The sequence below is a fragment of the Alexandromys fortis genome, unplaced genomic scaffold (genome assembly GCF_014885135.2).
Source record: "Alexandromys fortis isolate MF-2015 unplaced genomic scaffold, M_Fortis_MF-2015_v1.1 scaffold_26, whole genome shotgun sequence".
NCBI lineage: Eukaryota > Metazoa > Chordata > Mammalia > Rodentia > Cricetidae > Alexandromys > Alexandromys fortis.
The window spans coordinates 5,557,365-5,558,004 of record NW_026067894.1 but is presented as its reverse complement, the minus strand read 5'-3'; the positions used below and the strand labels follow the sequence as shown (position 1 = coordinate 5,558,004).

The 640-nt window shown below is 43.8% G+C and overlaps 1 protein-coding gene across 2 annotated transcripts in view; it reads left to right on the top strand.

The window, feature by feature from the left end:
* The window catches only part of Znf436 (zinc finger protein 436), an 18,141-nt gene extending 17,888 nt beyond the window's left edge, over positions 1–253 (top strand). For both annotated transcript variants that reach the window (XM_050155227.1, XM_050155219.1), the window contains one exon: positions 183–253. The gene's annotated coding sequence lies outside the window, so the exon portion shown is untranslated. The remainder of the gene's footprint in view (positions 1–182) is intronic.
* Positions 254–640: the final 387 nt, after the last annotated feature.

Genomic DNA, 640 nt, shown 5'->3' with positions numbered 1-640 from the left:
TGAGTTCAATTCCCGGCAACCACATGGTGGCTCACAGTCATCTGTAATGAGGTCTGCTGCCCTCTTCTGGCCTGCAGACATACAGACAGAATATTGTATACATAATAAATAAATATTTTTTTAAAAAAAGGGGGGCTGGTGAGATGGCTCAGCGGTTAAGAGCATTGCCTGCTCTTCCAAAGGTCCTGAGTTCAATTCCCAGCAACCACATGGTGGCTCACAACCATCTGTAATGAGGTCTAGTGCCCTCTTCTGGCCTTCAGGCATACATGCAGATAGGATATTGTATACTAAGTAAAATAAATATTTAAAAAAAAAAAGAAATACAATCGTTTAAAAAAAAAAACTGTCTTTAGCTCCCGTCCTAGGGGGTTGAACGCCCTCTTCTGGCTTCTCTAGGTACTGGTTTTGTGGTGGACTCATCCGTGAAACAAAACACTCACTATCCACATAAACATAACTTAAATGTGAAGAGGTATGGGGGCTGCTGGAAATGTTATCAGTAGTGGAGTAGGGGAGGCCCTGAGTTCAGTCCTCAGTTCTAGAGCAAGCGGAATCTTCTAGCAGCTCAGCATCCTCGGTGGCTGGAAAGGAAGTTAGAGGAAATTAATTCACCGGAAGAGTAACTAGGCGCCTACCA